This window comes from Balaenoptera physalus (genome assembly GCF_965194825.1).
Source record: "Balaenoptera physalus genome assembly, chromosome: 2".
NCBI lineage: Eukaryota > Metazoa > Chordata > Mammalia > Artiodactyla > Balaenopteridae > Balaenoptera > Balaenoptera physalus.
The window spans coordinates 18,392,251-18,414,200 of record NC_138883.1 but is presented as its reverse complement, the minus strand read 5'-3'; the positions used below and the strand labels follow the sequence as shown (position 1 = coordinate 18,414,200).

The 21,950-nt window shown below is 38.4% G+C and overlaps 1 long non-coding RNA gene across 1 annotated transcript in view; it reads right to left on the bottom strand.

Annotated features, from left to right (window-relative positions):
• LOC309655811 overlaps nucleotides 1-20,956 on the bottom strand; it is a 685,393-nt gene extending 664,437 nt beyond the window's left edge. Inside the window, exon 1 of the long non-coding RNA XR_014261015.1 lies at nucleotides 20,580-20,956. This is a non-coding gene — a long non-coding RNA (uncharacterized lncRNA). The remainder of the gene's footprint in view (nucleotides 1-20,579) is intronic.
• Between the last annotated feature and the right edge of the window lie 994 nt (nucleotides 20,957-21,950).

Sequence of the window (21,950 nt, the reverse complement as noted above, 5' to 3'; positions counted from 1 at the left end):
AATATATATACACTATTTAAATATAAAGTATGTATACAGTGTACATAGATTTACACATATTTACTTCTATACTTAAATAAGTTATAAAGCTAAAAAGATAAGAGAACAATCAATATATAATTCTACTTTTATTTTCATACCCATATCAATTATCTTTTTTACCTGGTGGGTATCTTCCTCACTTTGGAAACTAATGGCACAAAGGATACAGTTAACGAGAAGTGAGGCTACTAAAGGAAGACTCTGCAGAGGGTAACTCAGGATCTAAGATTTCAATGTTGCAATTTTTTTTTTTTTTTTAATGAAAAAGAGGGAGGAAGAACATTCAATGCACAGGGAATTGTTTTAAATATATAGATACATGTAATTTCATGACTTGTTCCAAAAAATCACAAATAATTGTGATATTAGTAAAATGTCAAGTTAAAGTATAGGAGAGGGGCTTCCCTGGTGGCGCAGTGGTTGAGAGTCTGCCTGCCAATGCAGGGGACACGGGTTCGAGCCCTGGTCTGGGAAGATCCCACGTGCCGCGGAGCAGCTGGGCCCGTGAGCCACAATTACTGAGCCTGTGCGTCTGGAGCCTGTGCTCCACAACAAGAGAGCCGCGATAGTGAGAGGCCCGTGCACTGCGATAAAGAGTGGCCCCCACTTGCCACAACTAGAGAAGGCCCTCGCACAGAAACGAAGACCCAACACAGCCATAAATAAATAAATAAAAATTTTTAAAAAACAGTATAGGAGAGAATAACCCAAGATGAAGCCCGAGAGATGATAAGTGCCACGTCATGAAAGGACACACTGAGCAATTAAAGACTGAGATATTATTTCAAAGTCTGTGAATTGCCGGTAAAGGGTTTCAACACACCAGAAAGATCACTTGGAAGAATGTAGGTGAAGGGGCTTTAGAGTGGGGCACGTGCACTGGTGTGTGGGAGGGAATCTTAGAACTTCGATTTATACGTATTCATATTCGTTCCTTTTAAAATGTCTATTTTTCATAATAAATACAGTAGTACATATTTAACTTTAAATTAGCAACAGAAGGGAGTATACATGCATTTTTTTTAAACTGATGGGTTAAATGTCCAAAGAAGGTTTGGAAACCATTGATGTTGAGAATGGTTTGCAGGAGGCATAAAAGCAGAGATGGTGAAATCAGATAAGACACTGGTACATTAATTCAGGTGAAGGATGGTGAGGGCCTCCACCAAGGCAGGAGCTATGGGGATGGAAAGAAGAGGCCTGACTTGGTTGACATTCAGCAGGTGTACTTTCTCTATGGCAGACATCTCACTTGCATCTAATTTGTTACCTGCACAGAGCAGACCTGAATCTGTGTGATCAAAATAATCTTGGAGAATTTTGTGATCTCTAGGTTTTGTCTAACTGTTGCGACTTTGGTTGGGAAATCACATCTCTCTGTAAGATTACTGGAAGCCTAGAGTTTTTTCTATATGTTTTTTCCATACGTTTTTTCCTCTCTGTATCTTCACAATGGTCACTGGATCAGAACACACAGAGAAAATTATCAAGAAATGAAGAAGGAGGAGGAAGAGAATAAGGAGAACAAGGAGAGGGAAGGGGAGGAGGAGAGGGAAGGGGGAGACATAGTAAGGGTGGGGGGAGAGGAAGAAGACTGTCTTCTAAAAGAGAATTTCTTTTAATAAAGTCAAAGTCCAACTTGCAATGTCATTCTTTTCTTCATTTCCTCTCACCTGATCATCAGTCATCTTTTCTTCAGGGATAAAGTTCAGAACAGTTTTCTGAGCTGGGCTGACTTGCTCTTTTCAGAGTAGTTCTACTTCAGAAAGATTCATTATCCTTTGAAGACACATGCCCATCAGTCTATTCTCTGCCATTCTGGAAACTGAATCTACTGTAAGAGAAGTTTGATCTCTAGCCTGTCTTCAGATTATATGTAGGGTTGTAATCATTATTTCTCTATATACTTATCTATCAATCTAAAATCATATACAAATTTATATATTCCTATACATAGACATATTACAAATGCATAATATATGTATATACATATATAATGTTTTATCATATGTATGCATGTCTATGTACTAAATGTGTGTGTGTGTGTGTGTGTGTGTGTGTGTGTAGTTTGGCACAGGAGAACAATCAAGAGGTCTGGGGTATGACAGCCCTACATTTTAATCCTAATTCTTATAGGGTTAAAGCCCTTATAAGCTATAAAAAAATGACAACTTGATTAACCTCTTTGATCCCACCCTCCTAACCTCTAAAATGGTAGAAGAGTGCCCACCTTGCCATTTTATTGTGTGGATTAAATGAGATGTTACAAGTAAATTGCTGGCTTACGTAGACAGCAAGTATTGTTATTTTATTGTGGGAGACATAGTTGCCTTCTTTGGCTTCAAAGATGTTCTCACTGAAGTTCAGAGGCAAAAGGCACTGGAAATTTAATAGAATTCATGTTAACTGTTTTAGTTATATGATAAATTCAAAAATGAACAAGACAATTAATCTACTACACTGGGGCTCAAAGCCAAAGCAAGCTGTAATGCTTACTGAAATGCATGTACAAAATATAAAGGGAAAACAGAGAAAGAGAGAGAGAGAGAAAGAGAATGGAAGGTCAAGTGAAAGAGGTATGCTATAAAACCTAACTTATCCAGAGGTCACATTTGGCAAAAGGTAAGAAGTAAAGAAAAGGACCTCCAGGGTTATACAAAGCAATGCAAAACCTTCGTATATTTGTGGCAAAGGAGAAGCCTGTCCTCTTGCTTACTTGGGATCTATCTAACCTTGTTTTTGATATACAATTCAATGCATTTATTTATCCCTTTTCCTCAGATATGGGAGACTAGAAATAAAATTTTCAGGCAAGTTAGATTTTACTGCTGGTGGCCAATGTTTTGGGAGCAAAGCAGAGTGACAGCTAATGATCTGATAGAGGAGGTAGAAAGAGAAAACCCATGAAATCAACCATCAGAATTTAAAAATGAAAAAAGCTTGCTGGCGGGAGCGGGGTGTGTGGTGCTATTTCACAAGAGAAGTTATCCGTAACGTAGCCCTTTTCTCTTTATGCCTTCAGCATATTACAAACAACATCATAACTGCTCTTTGAATGGATGGGTTGAGTCATCAAAAACAAGTTAAATTATGTTTACCTTCTCTTTTAACGAAATTAAACTGTAAAATGCATTGTTGAGTGATACCATTAAAAGAATGAATATTTCTTACAAAGACTTAGTGTTGAAAAGTTGCATAATCGTGGGTTGCTTAAGCTTTGTGAGCCAGATTCCTTAGCTATAACATCAGCATGGTAACATCTACCTAGTGGGGTTATGGAAGGCTGTAATCAGATAATAATAATAAACGTGCCTAGTACATGGACTGACACATAAGATATTAATTAGTTCATTTCTTCTCTAAAAAGATTTGCCTTAGTTATTTGGAAAATTCATTTCTTATGAGTCTATCATGATGAAAGTTAAATTAGTAGCTATTTCTTTTACTTTTTGGTTAAATGACCAAATAGTTAAGTGTAAAGAGTTTAACATTTGTTTTCATGTATTAAACTATAAGTTGTTACCCTGTCACAGAGGTTCTTTCAAAATTCACAATTCCTTTAAGAGTTGAAGAATGCCACATGGCACTTATGTGGAGAAAGAAACATTTGTTTTTCATGAATACAAGGTGTGTGCGGGATTTATCACACAGCTGTGGGAACTCAGATTCTCTCCTCATTGATTCATTAAGCCTGAGTAGACGGAGTCTTAGCCCACAAAAAAATTAACGTGCACGTGTATGTTGGAAAGGAAATCGATGTCTCATTTTGTATGATAGACTCTGAGAATGAACATTTATTAGTAAAGAATGGGTTACTAAAGTTGCATATGATTTTCTGCAGAAGCATATATTTGAGATTTAGAGACCTTTAACATGAATGAAACTTCATTCAGAAATGTTATCCATTCTTTCACTGAAAGTAATCTTGTCCTTTTTGAAAGTAAAAAAAAAATCATTTCCACTTTCATTAGATTCTTTCAATTCCACTCCAAAGCAATGCTACTGAAGTACATCTCTGTTTTGCACATTGCCCTATCAGCATCATGTCTCACAATATCTTTCACACCGAAGGAACAAGGAGTATTTGATTGAACTTACCAATGGTTCAATTTCCTCATTCCGTTCTGGGGAAGATGAAGCAAGAGAACCTGTTACTGGTAGTTAAAGAGCGTTCAAGCTGCACTGCTTGTTGCAAATGTTTAATCTTTCAGCTCAGGCAATCAACAAGCATACTGTCTGACCCTGTCTGGGTTCCAGGCTTTCAGACTGAGCAGAGAGCTGATTCATAGATCCTGGGCAGCTCGCCTCCTTTCTATGCTATTCACACCCTACCATCAACACACACACACACACCCTACCATCGACACACACACACACACGCACACACACACACACACACACACACACACTACTCTTTCTGAACATCATGCACAGTTTGGAAATATGCCTTTCACTTGTATCTACTCATCAACTCTTATCTGACTTGTGTCTCATTATTTTTAAATACTATCAAGATAAGATAAAGTAAATGTTCAATCTTCTTTTCAGTTTGGGCATAAGACTACATTAGGAAAACTAGTCAAATAAATAAGTTAAAGCCAGACTTGTGCTTGGGAGTTGAGGATGATCTTTGCAGAGAGGACCTGGAATGGCCAGAAACAAAGAGAAGCAGAGGGTCAAAAATACCCTATCTTAAGAGTATACCAAGGATGAAACCGCTAAGTCAAAGTCTTCTTTAAGAATAAGGGGTAAGTATACATCCAGGAAAACAATATAATAAGCCAAATGGTAAAGAATGAAAGTGAGGTGCTAGAGTAGGAATGGGATGGATATAGGACTTTTGACATGACCAGAGCTGATTCTTTGTATTGGGTGACTTCTGTATGGAACTTTGTGGAACCTGTCTGGATATAAGATCAGAATAGTCCCAGGTTTTCCCATAGACACAATACATAAGTACAAAACATACTAAGAACATATGGTTCAATTATCAATGCATTACATAAAGCTCGCTCACCTATAGTAGACTATCCCTCTACCATGGTAATAATCTCAATGTCTATCTTTTTTTTCTCTTTTTTTCTCATTCATTTGACACTTCAGTCAGAATGTGAGCTCTAGGGGAAAAAAATCTTACCTCTGTCTGTAATATCCAGTAGAGTACACAGCAGGTTTGCTGAAGTGGCTTTTAGTAGAGCAAGCTGATCATCTGGAAGAGATTTACAAATCCTGGGCCATTAATAAAGCTAAGTGACCTGGATAGTGTAAGATCAAGTCAAGGAAATAAAGTTGCAAAGGGGTGAAGGGTTCTAAATGCACCCTTTTATAAAATCCAGTTGCATTAATTCAAAAAATATTTATTGTACACAAATTTTATTGTCATATAGATGACAATATCATCAGCCATATTGTTTTATTGTTAATAGTTGATGCATTCTTCCTCTTATAATGTCAATTCCTGAAGCCAGGGATCAAACTTAACTCAGTACTCTTGGGCAACACTTAGAATGAATATCACTCCTTTTGCATTTCATTAGAATTTTTAGGACAATGGTTTATGGCAAAAATTTGAAAAACAAACACACAAACAAAAAAACCTTGAAGTGAACCATTAACATTATTTTCAGCTAATGGAACATGTTGAAATAATAGAGTATGGAAGAACTTGAACATGCTTGGCATTAAGATACTTGAAATATAGTAAAGAATATGAATGAAATAATTAAATTAACCAATAGTTAATGGTAGAGTAAAACTTAACACCCTATATTTTAGTTTCGACAGATCTTATTAATCCATATATCTTTTAAAACCTGGGGGATGACTAGCATATAACAGTGTTGGTTTGAGAGTATGGAGCAGGCCAAATCTAGATTCTCCTTTGTTCATACATCCTTTTCTAGCTACTGGCTTCTCTTCACAGGAAAGCTCTTCAAGAGCTGTGTTTCACTCCTATCTCTTTACTTGTTGACATAAAAGCCTTACCCTGCATGGATGGTAAGGTGAATTAACTTACCTGCTTCCCACTATCTCTTTTACGCACTCAAATAGGCTTTTGTCACTACTCTACTGAAAAGGCTTCTATCCACTGTTTATATTTTGCCAAATACCTGTTACATTCAAGGCAGGTAATCATTATCTCAAGCCATATTCTGACCTTAACTTTGAATTCAAAGATGTAGTATAATTGGGTTGCTGAGAAATAAAAAAAAACCCTACCCCCTTTTGGATGACATTCTTTACAAATAGCCAGAGAAAGCATCAACAGTACATATTTGAGATCAAAATCTAAATGAAGACTCCCACCCTTACAGACCAAACAGCATGAGAATGAAGTTAGGAGAACAAATATGTAATGTTTTTTCATATTAAAAATGTAAAATATCTGTTAGTCAAAACTATAAAAGATTAAAATATAGGTAAACAATAAATTGGGTACATAAAATATAGAGGCAGAGTGTTCATATTTGTATAAAGAGGTCTTAGAAAGAAAAAAAGACCAAGTCTCAATAGGAGGATGGGCAGAGCATGTGATGAGCTATTCACACAGACAAAAGCGATACGAATGGTCCTTTTTCAGAGCCTCACTAATTTAAAAAGACAAAATAAATTTATAGGATGCCAAGGTTTACTTCTGACGCTGCAGTGATTTTAAACTTAAACTCCATGTAAAGAAGAGAGTGTAGAAAGAGTTTCCTCTTTCATTGCAAATGGGAATGGAAAGTAGTAAAAACTTCATGCTGGGGAATTTGTAATATAAACCCCAAACTCTAAAATTATCCGTTTCCTTTAACCTTGCAATTTCATTTCTGGAACTGTATCTTAAGTCAATGAATTATAAGTGTACATGAGTAGAGAACTGAAAGAATGTTCATGGCAATCCATTTCTACACAGCTGTTGGCCACCCAGGCCCCTTGGAATATTGACGCCAACCATCAGCTCAAGACACAACCTGACCTATTGCACAGATGATCATTGCGTGCCTGGCACTGAAGCCTTGCCCTACACAGAAGGCAGGTGACCTGAGCTTGCCTGCTTCTTCCTGCCCACTGACACCATGGCCACCACACACGCTATCCCACAGTTGCCACCCTCTCTTACTGAACAGGAGGAAAAGAGATGCCCAGTCGCCCAAAACAGCCATCAGGATTCCTTCTCATTCAGGTCACAGCTAAATTCTGTGAGACTAAGTTTTCCAGAGACTACTGAGACTAAATTCTTCCTCACAAGCCTTGACAAAAGTGAAAGCCCATCTCATCGTCCAGACTCACCTGACTCTTAGACCTGTGATGCATTGAGCACCCTTTACATTGACTCACCCTCCCACACTTCCTTTTTTTTCAAACCCTTTCACCTAGTCTTTGGACCACTCACCACATAACCAGAAAACTCCCCCATATCCCCAACCTCGACACTTCAACTAAAACTTACTCTCCCTGAATCTACACCATTTCTTCTGCGTTTTATCCAATGGAGTCTTATGCATTCTGGATTGAAAGCCTATAGGTGGGTCAGCGTCCTCTTTTTCTAGTCTAGGCATCTATCCTTTCCTGATGCATGCCCCTCTCTCCCTCCTCACTGGTCTCCTCTTCTGGCTCTGGTAAACTGTGCTTCATGTATTGCAATCTTCGTTACATGGCTGACTGTCTTCCTCTCTACCCCAACCCTGGCTTTAGAATCACATGAGCAACATACTAACACTCTTGCTTCTCAGAGACCCACCTCCTCTCCCATGGGCTTTTCCTCCTTCTAAGTTGCCCACTGGAACTCACCATGACTTGAGATGGCTCCACGTCTGCAATCCCAACTTTCTGGCTAATGCTACATTTCTGCTGACAATGTTCCTTGGGCCTCTTGTCTGCAGACCACTCCACATTCTCCTGTCCATCAGCCCCTCTTGGGTCACTTCTCTCCACACCCAGGGTCGTTCCAATCCTTCTCTTACCAATTGCCTAAATCCTCTGGCCTCTCTGGCCCTTCCTTATACATGCCTGGAAAAACTCCCATCCTAGATGAATTAAACTTTGACTTCTTCGGGTCAATTCCAGGCTGTGGAGTTGAGGCAGAGGAAACCTCACAAGGCAGCATTTGGATACTTCTATAAAATCAGGGTCCAAACTCAAATCGGTTTCCCCACTGCTTACAGATCTACCATGCTTCCCATCAGCTCTCTCTCTCTCAACAATGATGACTTTAAACTTTTCCCCCACCCTTTAAAAACCTCATCTACCTCCCAGCATTCATCAGGTGAGCTTGCAACTTACTTTGCAACAATATAGAATTTTTAAAAAGGCAACTGCTTTGACTTCTGTACTAAAATGTCCAAACCTGCCTACATCTACTCTCCTTCTATCTTCATCTGCTCTTCAATGGAAGTTTGTCTCCTATTCTACGAGGTCAGCCCCCTGCTGTGGGTGCTGTACATCACATCCCCTCCCTCCCCCCACCACCTCTCAGGAAATGTAGCCTGACTAAGGATCATTCCCATAGTAAACTCATGATTACTTCCTCTGTGTGCTCAATAACGCCTCTCATCAGCACCTAGACACGTGCAAATCTGTGCCTTCTTTAGAAAGTGCAAAAACTAACCCCACTCCTTCAACCTTGTATCCTCTCCTCTACCACCTTCTCTACTGCCCCCTTCACAGGGCAGTAGAGGCAGTTTTGTGCATTAAGTGTGAGTTCTGGAATCAGATTGACATGGAATCGAATTCTGATTTTGCCATTTACTCTGTGAGTGACCTGGAGTAATAACTTCTCTGAAACTTCTCTGAGCCTCCGTTTTCCCATCTCTAAAAGAACATACACATGGTTCCTGCTTCATAGGGATATTGCAGGGGTGAAATAAAGCAGCACACATAAAGCACCAAGACAACTGTCTGAGATCCGGCCAATGCTTTAAATATTATTTATAATTGTTATTTATAGCCAAACTTCCAGAAATAGTTGAGTGCCCTTGCTCTCTCTGTGTCCTTACACCTCTTTTGCACCTCAGTGAACTACACTCTATATTCCACTCCAACACTCAACTAGATTCTTTAGATTGCTAGTGACCTTCAATTCCCTCCTTTCAGTGAGTACTTTTCAGCTTTCATCTAATTTGATTTCTCAGCAGCCTTGAAAAAATTACTTTTTAAAAAAATATTTCCTTGCCTTGTCCCCCATGATCCCCAACTCTAGCTGATCCTTCTCAGTGTCTCTTACCAGACGTGGGAATATTATTTAAAATATGATTTTTATCTCCCTTCCATATCAAGAACTTATAGTTTTGTAAAATAATTATTTTTACAGGCCTAAAATTTATAGGATATTGAGTTCCTCTTTTTAGGTATAAAATGAAATCCCTATACCATCACTTGAAGCATAGTTTTTAAAAGTAATAGATTTTTAAATTATTGATTAAAATTTCAAACCACACAAAAAGTTAAAGAAAAAAGAGACAAGCTCAAGACCTTAGTCCCCAACGTAAATGTAATCAGTTTAATACGTTTGTGTGTGTGTGTGTTTGTGTATGAATTCATAAACAAAACAAAACAAAAAAAAATCAAGAAATTTCTTAGGGAAAAATGTCTGGATCAGAGGTACTCAACTGACAAACAGTGTAGATTCTGAGGCATAAGGCTTAAAGCCAGATGCTAGGTAAACAGCATCTGTTTAGGACACAGGTTCTTACTTGGTGAGGACCTGGACACATTTTGCAGTCGGGTGGGCCCGAAGTGTTTCACTGGTATAAAGCTGCCCAACAAATTATCCCAAAATCTGGTGGCCCCAAACACCACACATGTATTTGCTCAAAACGCCATGGGTTGGCAACCTAGGCTGTGTTCAGTTCAGCAGATCTCCTGCTGGTCTCACCAGGGGTCTCTCATGTGGGGGAAACCTTCAAGAAGCTCTCCTGGGATTCGATGGTAAGAAATGGCCTCGCTCACATAGTAGGTGTTGGTGCCATACATCAGTGCGGCCTCCACACTGTTTGTCACCCTAAAGGAGATTAGCCTTGGCTTCAACATGTGAAGGGAGGAGGAAAGCGAGAGAGTGAGAACAGAAGCTGCAACATTTCACAAGACAAGGCTGAGAAGTCACATCATTATCTGCAGTGTTCTGTTGGTCATAATAGCAAGTCACAAGTCCAGACCAGATTCATGGAGAATAAAAAAATCCATCCATCCTAAAGAAGATATGGTACATATATACAGTGGAATACTACTCAGCCAAAAAAAAGAGAATGAAATAATGCCATTTGCAGCAACATGGATGAAACTGGAGATTATCATACTAAGTGAAGTAAGTCAAACAAAAACAAATACCATACAATATCACTTATATGTGGAATCTAAACTGTAACATAAATGAACTTATCAACGAAACAGAAACAGACTCACAGATATAGAGAACAGACTTGTGGTTGCCAAGGGGGAGGAGGGGAGGGATGGATTGGGAGTTTGGAATTAGCAGATGCAAACTATTATATAGAGGATAAATAAATAACAAGGTCCTACTGTATAGAACAGGGAACTGTATTCAATGTCCTGTGATAAACCATAATGGAAAAGAATATATATATATATGTATGTATGTATGTATAACTGAACACTTTGCCATACAGCAGAAACTAACACAACATTGTGAATCAACTATACTTCAATAAAATAAAATTTTCAAAAAATCCATCCATCCGCCTCTTGATGGGAGAAGCAACAAAGTCACAGTGCAAACAAATGTGCCAACAAGGATGGGAGGAATTGCTGTGGCCATCTTTGCAAACAATCTATCTCAATACCATTTCTTGGAGTAATGTTTTTAAAAGTGTAAAATAAATTGCACAAAATTACAAAGGAAATCAATTATAGAGTCATCCAATTATCAAACTATTAAAAAGAACTAAATTTTTGATACGGTAATATGAGTTCTTTATTTTTCCCATTAGGAATATAGCATCTAGAGTTTAATAACTACCATAATTTCAAATTAGTGATGAGCACTATTATATTTTGAGATATCTGCAATAACCGTAATGAAGTTTCTTCTTTAACTATGACATTTTTATTGGTGACAAACTCATCCTCTTATGGTTTGTTTCCTACATTCACACTTGAGGGAAATGCAAACTTTCAGCCAGAGGTTAGAGAAAATAAGGATGTAAGTTTTCTCTCATCTAAGATCATGACCCCCTGACATCCGAAGACCCAGGTGACATAGCCTGCTGCAGGTACGTGGCTTGTATGTGCGTCCTGACGTTAGGAAATATAACCCGAATGCACCCAGCTCTTTCACCTTCAGGATCCACACCCAAACCATTCAATTCTGCATCTGCCAAATACTACTCGGATGTTCATGACATGTCAGGCTCTATGTGCCTTAAATCTGGAGCTCCGGGAATAGAGTGATGAACTGAACAGGAAAAGTCTCTGCTCTGGGAGAGCACATACCTTAGTGAGTGTTATCTTATCATGAATAAATGAATCGCTCCAGCTGTTACATCTACAATTTAAGGGCCAGTTACAGTGAAGAATTTTTTTTTTTTTTTTTTTGGTACCATAAACAAGTGCTTCACACGTTACCTAGTACAAATCCTGTTGTACTTGACAAATGTTAGAAAAGTACCTCTCGAATGACTGGAGGGCTGTTCTTTATGCCCTAGTAGTAATAATACCAAAACTTCAGAAAGCATTCCTGTAGCTCTTTTTTCCCTCTCACACTACAATTATTCGAATTATTTTTCTCTATGATGCCTTGATCAGCAATAAAAACAAACAAAATAAGTATGTCAAGTGGTAAAAGTTTATCTGAGCAGAGATAGCCTCATGAATACCTTGGGATTAAACACAATGTAAGCACACCTTTTAATGATGATTCTGTGTGAGAGTATATCCAAAGGAGATTATTTTAATGGGTGCTGTGAGCACAATGCTGGTCATGAAGCCAATTTTTAAATCACTATCGAATATAAGGTTGCACCTGTTAAAATAGTAGTTTTCTGTAAGGCAGTGTCTGTGTTTACCATAAAATAGCACTGGCTTGATCTTGATAGAAGATGAAATTAGATTTTTATCCAAAGAGGCAATAAGTAGTAGCATACTCACTCTCAGCAGATTCCTGCACTTGACCTCGTTCCTACACACTGCTCCTAGAGAGTAATGATAGGAAGGTTGTTTTTATTTTTTTAATTAATCTTGGTTCTTTCTCATAAGAGAGTAAAGCACATATTTTTGTGTATGGGCTTACCCAAAATTCTGTACTATTGTTAATAGCTTGACAACTCTTCAAGGTAAATAGAGAGAACACGCAGAATATTAGAGTAGACAGCCTTCGTTATCTCTCGATTACATAGTTAATCCCATCACTTAATTCAGGCTTGATTATCCTCCTGATGGACCCCTTTCCTTTTATTACAATCCGTTTGTCTTCTCCTGGATTTATTACCTTTTCTACAGTATTTCTTCTAGATGCCATGGTACACCACTCTATTTAAGACCCTATTAACACAATGCACTGAATTTTGCCACTATCTTTCCCCCACTCACAAAATAGAGATTTCTCCATTTTGACTCAATCCTGCATCTTCCTTTTGCTATGTCTTGAGTCATAAAAAATTATATATATACATGTGTGTATATATATGTGTATATTATATATAATAATTATATATGTGTGTATATGCAGTTACAGATACATATATATATATATAACAGTCTAGACTGTGACCTCTACACATGTATGAGCCCCAGCTCTTGCTAAATCTTCAATGTGTCTTGGCAGTCCTTTCCTTTTTTCATTCTCCCCAGCATATATACTGAACATGTATCAGTATCATGCTATCAAAGCCACCGTGCTCCCCATTTAAACACCCCTCCTACATCACAGACAAAACAGAAATCTTTAATCAGAACTCCCTTCACATTGCTATGCTGAAGCCCTTACAAATGTATCAGTATCTATTTCCTCTTTACTCCTTTCATGGTATACCCGAGGGTTAGGATCACATTCTTTTTTTAACCTCTTCACTTTTGAGCCAGATTTACACGATAGATCTTCAGACTTTCCTGAGACCTCCTTCCATTATTGATTCCCTCTTTTCTGTATTTGCAATCGTTCCCTTTCAACAGGAAGATCACCCCTTATCCCATAACTAGAACAATTCCCTGTCCTATTAGAAAAAAAAAATAAAAGTAATAGAAAAATGAAAACCTAAGTTTTGTGTATTTTCTAGTCCTTTCTTCAGCTTTCTTTTCACGTCCAAGCTTCCCGAAGGTGTGATCCGTCCTCTCTGTATCTGGTTTCTTGCCTCTTAAATCAGTCCTCAACCTGTTGTAAACCGATTCCTGTCCTATGTCCCCGAATATTCCATTCAAACCACTCATGCTAACGTAACCAACAAGTTCATAATCCTCAGCTCCACACCACACTCTTCAGTCTCCTCTTCCTTAACCTGTCTGCCGCCATCAGGTACTATTAACCCTGTTCATCCCGAGATTCTCTCCCATCTTGTCTGAGGTGCTCATATCCCCCTCTAGATTGGTATAGAATCTCTTGATTCTATACCTATCTATCTGGTCTTTCCATCTCATTCTCTTCCCTGAGCCCCTCTTTCTCTGTTCACTTATTAAATGTAGTTTTACCCCCTTTGCTCGTCTTGTGTCTTCCCTTGAATTCATGATCCCACTCAAGCCCATGGCTTCCACACCCACCTGAGGTTGCCAGATTCCAAATAAATTTATCCCATTCACATCTCTTTCTTGGGCTGCCTACTGCTTGCTTTAGAGTGGATATGGTAAAGAAACCTCAATATCATCATATCCAAATGGAACACATTACCTTCCCTCTCCTTCCAGTATATACACCAGGCACTACATTATTCCTCCACCTCTATCCCTGTATTACCCACAACAAGGCACGTTATGATTTGGCTGTGCTTTTATTCCCAAACAAGACCCTTCCTCCTTGTTTCTGTCCTCCACCTCATCTTCTCATCCATCCCTGTCACTTCTTTAGTTCAACTCCATCATCTCCTGCTTAGATTAGACAGACATTAGTGCCCCAGGTCTGATGTGTAATTTCTGATTTCACTTAGTGCTATTCTCTCACACAATAGCCCACACTTCAGCCCTTCCAACATAAAGATCACATCCTTATATGCCTTTCCCTCTGTACTTTAACACACTGTTTTTTCTGTCTAGAATCACGTTTCCATTCTTTCCCACTACTCGGTCCTCTGGGAGTTACTTATTTATCCTTCTAGGCTCCTTACTGAAGACCTCCTGTGTTTCACTGGGCAGAATTAGGCACTTAAGTTGTAAAAAGATGACTTTAATATATGGCTTTTGGGATCTCTTATTGATTTCATACTATCACCCCCACTAAGCTATAAGCTGAATGAGAGAGGAAGCTATGTTTTATTAACCTCTTTTTTTCTAGTGCCTAGCACAATGCCTGAGCCATATTAGATACCCATGAATGAATGAATGAATGAATTTGGGGACAATACCATGGCAAATATAAACACATTTTTGTGTTCCAAAAAGGCCAACAGCACCAAGCGTGGCCCTTAACACAAAAAGCAAGTGGAGAGAAGGTGGGATTATAAAATTCCAGATTCCCTATAGAACATGTTCTTGTATGTTACCAGAGTCCTAAAGCTCTAGATAGAAGCTGACTGGGTGACAGTCAAACCTTGAGCAATAAGATGATTAAAAGAACTGAATAAATGATTTTCAAATTATTTTCTCAAGATATTAGACGCTGACACAGCCACTATTCTTAGTCTGAGGGTCTGTTCTATTAAATTAGAGAAAGCATGCGGGATGCATGCCCCATTTCAAAGATGGAGAAAGTAAGGAAGCAATTACTAAGTACCGGTAAGTTTATGAGCAGTTTTGACCTTGCAGTTGTAACATTAGCTCTTTCCCTCTCACTCCAAAAAGCATTTCACAATGCAAGTGAGGCTAGGGTTACTATATATTAAAATAATTTTTCATTCAGTCCAATTTATGAATACGTAAACCATTCACAAACTTCAATACTTTATTATTAGCAGCACTTTGTGAATATACTCCTCCACTGATTAAAATGTACCTGTGTGTCTTGACAGTAAAGTTGGAAACCATTCCATTAGACTATGGATTGGCTCACCAAACATCTTTCCTTTACTGGCAACCTTCAAAATTGTAAAGAATCAAAGAGGATTTCTTTGCTTTAGTGTTCAGTTACATTTACATTCATGCCATCAGTAAGTATGTATTTCTCAAAAATGTATTTCTCAAAAAATAGTCTTTTAATGCAACGTGGTATCTTGGATTGGATCCTTAACAGAAAAAGGATATAAAAGTGGAAAAACTGTGGAAATCTGAATAAAGTGTGTAGGTTAGATAGTACTATCATACCAATGTTAATTTCTTAGTTTTGAGAAATATACCATGGTTATGCAAGATGTTACATTAGGGAACCCTGAGTAAGCGGCATGCAGGAACTCTGTATTATCTTTGCAACTCTCTGTAAATCAAAAATTATTGGAAAATAAAAAAGTTTAAAAAATATTACCTCATTCTTACAGAGATCCTTATTTGGAATTATTATTACCATGAAAAAGCGAGTTAATTGGTTCCCAGACTCATTACATATTTATCATCTGAAAACATGCAGTGAGCACAACAGCAAAGAGACTACGCTAGTGAATTCCCAGCAGAGATCGTCATCACGCCCTATAATAAGTAAACACAAGCTTACAGCTGTTCCAATGTTACTGCCTGGCCATTACAGGGAAAGGGAATGAAGTGCCAGGACATAAAATTGATTTTTTACTCCTTCTACTAGATAATAATGCCTAACATCTATCTTACTTTTAAGATCAAGGCCAGGAACTAAGACTGGAGGGAAAAAAAATCAAAATCAATATTATGCATTATCCCTTAGCCACATATGATTTATGCTAAAGTTAATACTATAGATACAGGACGGAGCTAGTCATATCATCAATGTAGAATTATTTTTCAAGATTAGAGTTGAAGATCATTTCCATGTGCCAAGGTTATGTTTTTGCTACATTAAAAAGTGAGTGCATATGTACACGTGTGTGGAGAGAGGGGCGTAATGTGCTACAGATTAACCCAGACACCAAAACAGAATATAGGAGACGTGAAAAATGGTTTTGTTTTGTTTCATATAACTCCCTGGGTACAAATAGTGATGATCAGAATCTAGAGGACACATAAGCAGCATCAGGTATTCATATTTTCATTTAATGAGCATGCATTACACACCTACTGTGTGCTTAGAGGAGGCTATTAAAAAATAAATCTAATATTGCAAGGTACAAAAATCTACAGAGCAGTAGACTGAAATAATGATCTATTTTTTCTTTCCTTTATATAATATATAAATTCTCACTGACATTGGTAGGACTTAAGAAATAATAGAGAATGAAAAATTTCACTTTATTTCCATTTATGCACTATCCTTAGCAGAATCTTCTCAGTTTACATGCAGTTACATGATTCACAGCCTTAATGTGGGCACAGTGGCATCAGGAAGTATTAGGAATGCTTGTGTCAGACCCTTCATCTTAAACTGATGCGATTCTTCTCAGCATGCTTGCATTTTAGATGGGAAATAACACAACGATAATGTTTAGAGTGAGGTTTAGAATTTTTGAACACCAAATGAGCTTTCTATATTCAAAGACAGAAATGAAACCCATTCCCAGTATCACAGTTTGTAAACTTGCAGAAAACTGACTATAAGTTGTGATCTTGAAGTTTGTATTTCAATTAAAATGCAAACCTAAAATTCTGAATAAGAACTTCTAACACTCACTGAACACTTACTACACATGAGGCACTGTGCTAAGGGCTCATGTACTTCTCACGAGACTATTACGCCATAAAAACCGTTATTAGCACCCCATTCATTAGATGAAATACCACGTCTTAGGGAGGTAAAAGAAATGACTCAAAGTTAAACAGCTAGTCAGTGGTGATCTGTGGTTCAAACTCAGACTGTCTGAGTCCAGAGTCTACAGTCATAATCACCCCTCTGAACAACGCTGCTTTCTTGTTTTAATTTAATTTAATCATAATTTAATTATGACCCCAGAATTCCTTTGCCTCTAAAATAACAAACAAAATTGTTCTCACTACATGAATAGAGCATTTTTCCCTACAAAACACGTTATGATTATGCCTTTATCCTGATTCCTTGACCCTCCTTAGTAAAGAAAGTTTTTATTTTCTAGCATTTTTAAAAAAGATAAACATTTAAGTTATAAAAGGAGAAGGGAAGAAAAGTTGAGTATTGCATTTTGGAGGAAGAAACTTCAGAGCTAGATGTTACAAATGGGATAGGAAGCAAAGGTATGGAGATAACATTTGCTTGTCTGCACCACTCACAGAGGCCCAAAAAGGCTGTGTCAGTATTGTAAATATTATTGATATATTAAGAGAGAGGGGAGGACAAACTGGACCTTGGGACCACATAGAGCAATAGGTATCCTGTGAGGCATATGGCACCAGAGCTGCAAGAGGGAAGGAGAAAAAGCCTTACGCTATGCACAGAGAGGAAGTATGGGCGAAGATGCATACCACCAACACTAAGATTGGCCTGGAATGCGCATCATCACGTGTAAAAAAACAAAACGAAGTGCCCTATTTTGAGGCTGCACGTGGGTACATTCTCCTGGTGCCCAAAGTGCTACACCTGCAAACTTAGGATCACTGAGAGGGTCAACAATGCATCCAACAAATAGCTGGTATGGACCGTAGGGGACTCAGTGATTGAACACTGAGGTGAGTGAGGTTAAGTCCCACTCTGCCCTGCCCTTTACACAAGGAGGGGCTCAGGCTGCCTCCCAAGGAAGCAGAGATTTTGAACAGAAATTAATCAAGGACATTTTAGAAGAAATGCAATAAAAGGGGGAAAAGGTCTTCTGGAAAAATGATTCCAGCCAGGCAAGCATCTGCAAGCATCACATCCAGGGCTGGTCATTGTGGTCCAGCCAACGGCTCCACATGATGGACACCGAGGAGCAAGAATCCTACCTAAGGAAGATCAAGGCGGGGAAGGCAAAAAAACTCCTCCCTCCCACCCTAGCTCACAATCGTAAAGGTGCTTTTTATTCAATAATCATGAAATGTAATTATTAGACCATTCAGGATCACTGGGAAATGGTTGCAGAAAGTTGAAGGCTTTGCCACTAAGCCTCTAATTTTGCCACTTAGCTCTTTCCTCCACAGATTAACTGTATGGTCAGCAGGCACCTGGAATTATCTAAGTCTCCAGAGTGGCCACATCTATCTCTTTGAGAGGTAATAATCCTTAGCATGCTTAAAGAGAATGAGGGAAAGCAGACCCCTTCCCCTTTAAGGTAGGAGTGCTTCTTTCCAAATATTTTTAGTTCTATTATGTGCTGTGTTTCATTTTAAATAAGTACCCAAGAAAGGGGCCGAAGAGAGAAAACTGTACCCTCCAAAAGCAAGCGATCAGTTGAGAATGATTCCTGTATAGCATGAACCCACCCTGTCTCAATACTCTTATTTATAGCAGCACTTGGTTGAAATCCCCAGGCTGCTTCTCTTTCTGTGAAACTGGAAGTGAGAAGTACATCAGAGAGAGGCCTCCCAGGCACCTCAGTGCTGGCTGGAAGATCCCCACCAACAGCTCCAACGATGGGTGTCAAAGTCCCCATCTGCGTACACAGTGTGAGTACTTCATTTGCTTCTCTGCCCAGTCCGGATGTGAATGAGTGAATCTGGTACACACGTGTCAGCTTTTCCTCTTGAAAAGGAAGGAGAGCCTGTGGGGAGTGACGATGATGATGTGTGTGTGACTCTGTGTGTGTGTGTGTGTTTGTGACTGTGTGTATGTGTGTGTGTGAGCTGATGAAACAAAATTCCAGTCATTTTTTCTGACTTTTTTTGTTTGTATCCAAATGATCGTGCTCTTTCTTACAATATTATCTTGTTAATGGATACCGGTCACCTCTTTAAATATGGTGCCTTGCTATTATTGTTGTTCCTGTCATTTTGAAGCACATGCTGCATTTGATATTGAAGCACATGCTTGACCAATCCATGATTATGGACGAACAATGGGCTTCAGAATCACATATGGAGGAGTTCACATCCTGAGCCTGCACCATTATCAATCATTCAATGGCACTTACTGAGCACCTACTATGTGTCAGGCACTGAGAAATACATGGCTGTGCAAATTCTCCCTCATGGCATTTGTGTTGTAATGTGGATAAAGGCTAACACCTAAGTGAATGCAACCCAAGGTCTAAGATAGAGTCGAGGGCTATGAAGAAAAGGAAACTAAGGTGAGGATGGCGAGGGCAGGTTGGCTGAGGACACTTGACAGGAAGGATGGGCCACACAGAACTCTGAGGATGGGGCATGCTGTACAAATGGTAAGAGCAGGGCCAGGAATGGAAGTGTCCTGTTGAAGAGTGAAAAGGTTTCTATGGATGAGCAAACAGAGCCAGGAGAAATGCACACAATTAGGTCACCTTGGTGAATGACCTACTTTGAGCTTTGGCTTTCAAACTAAATATGGGAATAATAATACATAAATTGGAGGGTTATTATAAAGGCTGGAGTAAAATTTTCTGAGGTGCTTATTACATGCCTGGTTCAAAGTAGGTGAGCTAGTCATTCTCCATTTTCATCCCTTCCCTCTCCATCCTTCTGTGCTAGCTCTATGCCCTGGGAGATCCTACCACTATGACCTACACTTCCCAGGCTCCCCTGAGAGCTTGATCAGAGGTTAGGAAGAGAGAGGACATTTCCTTTGCACTACCTTCCTCCTTTGGTGCTACCGATCTGTCAGGACCTGTACTTCTCCAAGAATATAGCCTTGTGCTATTGTGATTTATAATAAAAAATATATATATTTGGTCTTCATCACCCTTCCTGGCTCAGAGCTCCTAATTTTCTTGGAATTTCCTAAGTGATTAGAGTGATAAAAGTGTCTTTTATTATTCATAACAAGTATCTTTCAACCACACCTGAGTTTATGTTAATGGGGTGACTTTTGGAAAGCCCCTATATAACTTTAGAATAGGGGCCAGTTGCCAGGGGAACCCATCTTTTATATTTTTAATTTAAAAAGTTTTTTATATTTTTATACAATTTTTAATGGTTTTTGTTGACAGTTATTACAGAATATATGCTATATTCCCTGTGTTATACAGTACATCCTTGAGCCTATCTTATAACCAGTAGTTTCTACCTCTCTCTCCCCTACCCCTATACTGCTTCCCTCACCCACTTGTTACCACTAGTTTGTTCTCTATATCTGTGAGTCTGCTTCTTTTTTGTTGTATTCACTAGTATGTTGTATTTTTTAAATTCCAAATGTAAGTGATATCATACAGTATTTGTCTTTCTTTGCCTGACTTATTCCATTTAGCATATGCCCTCCAAGTCCGTTCATGTTGCTGCAAGTGGCAAAACTTCATTATTTTTATGGCTGAATAGTATTCATTATATATATTATATATATATGTATCACATCTTTATTCATTCATCTGTTGATGAACACTTACATTGTTTCCATATCTTGGCAATTGTAAATAATGCTGCTATGAACATTGGGGTGCATGCATCTTTTCTAATTAGTGTTTTTGTGTTTTTGGGATGTATACCCAGGAGTGGAATTGCTGGGTCATAAGGTCATATGGCTTACTGACTTCAGACTATACTACAAAGCTACAGTATTCAAAACAATGTGGTGCTGGCACAGAAACAGACACGTTGGTCAATGGGACAAGATAGAAAGCCCAGAAATAACCCCATGTACTTATGGTTAATTAATCTATAAAAAAGGAGGCAAGAATATGTACAATGAAGAAAATACAATCTCTTTAATAAGTGGTGCTATGAAAACTGGACAACTACATGTAAAAGAATGAAATTAAAACATTCTCTAAAACTATATACAAAAATAAACTCAAAATAGATTAAAGATCTAAATGTAAGACCAGATACTATAAAACTCTTAGAGGAAAACATAGGCAGAACACTCTTTGACATAAATCACAGCAACATTTTTTTGGATTCATCTCCTAAAGTAATGGAAATAAAAGCAAAAATAAACAAATGGGACCTAGTCAAACTTAAAAGCTTTTGCACAGCAAAGGAAACCATTGACAAAACAAAAAGACAACCTACTGAATGGGAGATAATATTTGCAAATGATATATGACCAATAAGGGGTTAATATCCAACATATATAAATAGCTCATACAACTAAACATCAAATAAACAAACAATCTGATTAAAAAATGGGCAGAAGAACTGACTAGACATTTTTCCAAGAAGAAATGCAGATGACCAACAAGCATATGAAAAGATGCTCAACATCACTAATCATCAGGGAAATACAAATCAAAACCACAATGAGATATCCCCTCATACCTGTCAGAATGGCTATCATAAAAAAAAAAAAAAATCTACAAATAACAAATGTTGGCAAGGATATGGAGAAAAGGAAACACTTGTACACTGTTGGTAGGAAAGTAAATTGGTGCAGCCATTATGGAAAACAATATGGAGGTTTCTCAAAAAACTAAAAATAGAACTACCAAGGGAACCAACATTGATTATTAGGTTGGAACTTTCAGACCCATCTCCCACCCCACCTCCTTCACCTCTAGGGAGGGGAGGGGTGCTGGAGATTACGTTCTATAGCCAGTGGCCAATGATGTAATCAATCATGTTTATGTAATGAAGCCTCCATAAAAACCCAAAAGGACAAGTTGGAGAGCTTTCCAGTTGGTAAATATGCGGAGGTGCTGAGAGAGTGGTGTGCCCAGGGAGGGCGTGGAAGTTCTGCTTACCTTTCCACATAGTTTTCATGAAATGTATCGTTTTCATAGGGCTGTTCCTGAATCATATCTTTTTATAACAAACCAATA